Below are 1704 nucleotides of genomic sequence, written 5' to 3'. Positions count from 1 at the left end.
GGGAATTTTAAGTATTTGGAAATATTTTGTTTATCAACATTCATTATAGTAAAGATTATAATTAGACCACGCTACGTACTACTGTCACACCCTTAGTTTTCATTTCGTTCATCTTTATTTTATGGAATTCCAAAGTGTTGAGTATGAACTTTGACTTGACTAAGTATTTTGTGATCCCCTGGATGTGAAAATTTACTCCTGCGCAAATAATGACGACGTCGTTAATACACGTGTTGCTCATTGTTACATGAACTTAAGCCTGATTAAACCAATTGGTTATGGAAATTCGATTAACCAATCTAAACTGATCTTTGTAATTACATTTCTTTGCACCTAGTCTGGATTAAGAGAATGTCTTCAGAGCCATACTGGTGATCAGTCGTACACTTTTCTAGATAGTTTCGGTTAATTTTCAACAGAGTCAACGTCTTTCCGACAAATTACGTAATCTAAGGAGTGTCGATTACAGTGACTATCGTAGTGGGGAAGGTTATAAGGTCAATCGTCTGTAGCCAGCTTTTAAGAAAAATGGTTACTGCAATAAGCGCTACGGCCTAGAAGAAACAACTCCATTACCAATGAACAACAACACTGCCAGGAGGGAAAGTTGTCTGCCATTTATTACTGATAGTGTCGGTGAATTTTTAGCAAAGCGTAGGTTTAAGGCGCTTTTTAAGCCTATCAGGAAAGTGGATAGATCTCTTGGAACTGTGAAAGGTGTACGTCATCTATGGCGACAATTAGTGTGTGTAAAATTTCGTGCAGTTGTGGCGAAGTATATATTTGAACAACGAAAAAGTATTAACGCCCGTTTAGCCGAACACAAGAGGAACCTGCTGTGTGGAAACCGTACAATAAAATTTCATGAGGGTAGGTTTTTAGCCAAACCAACGTATTATTTGTATTAGCGCGCTTGTATAGAGAAGCAATAAAATTGGTAAACAACAAAATAATTTTTACAGATGAAAGAGATAGTAATATTAAACAACAACAAATGGATGCTGAGTTTGCTCAAAGAGAGGAATTCTAACGATCAATTCTTGGAATTGAGAATGATATCATCTGTCAGTTACAACCATTTGGATTCCACATCGCGTGACAAATGGTGGGGGCGTCAATACAGCTCATTGTGACGTAGTAAGTATGAAGATCCTTGAGCTTTCAACTCAGTTGTTAGTGTTTCTCTTTGAAGATGTCTTCTGTCAAATTTACGAAACGATAGTGAATGATCCTATGCGTTGTCCACGAACTTTGAGCTCGAAACATTTAGCAGAAGTTAAGTAACACATGCCACAGACGCATTTTTCTTTCAAGAACAATTACTGCTCGAGATTTCATTTCGATCACTGGTCATTTATTTTCAAATGCATACTTAGCGTTCTTTGCCATCTGCACAGTTTTGACTCTTAAGGTTTGATACATCCAGATGCACTCCGCAGCGAATGAACCGAGAAATTTTGTGTCTGAGTGTGTCACCAAACGCGTGGTTGCACCTTAGCGAGTATTTTTCTAGCCGTGCGACCACGCAGCCAGGTAGCTGTTTGTCTGTCTTACCATTCAGGATAAGCCGACAGTGCGGTCGGGATTACCGTATCGGAGTTATTGTGCGTCAGAGCAAGCAGCGGAGTCCCAGAATATGCCCTCATATCGGAAAACGCCAAACACATCTGAGGCCACGCAAGTTCGTTAATCAGATCGTCCTAA

Source organism: Schistocerca serialis, chromosome 1, assembly GCF_023864345.2.
Source record: "Schistocerca serialis cubense isolate TAMUIC-IGC-003099 chromosome 1, iqSchSeri2.2, whole genome shotgun sequence".
Lineage (NCBI taxonomy): Eukaryota > Metazoa > Arthropoda > Insecta > Orthoptera > Acrididae > Schistocerca > Schistocerca serialis.
This window is presented reverse-complemented; position numbering follows the sequence as displayed.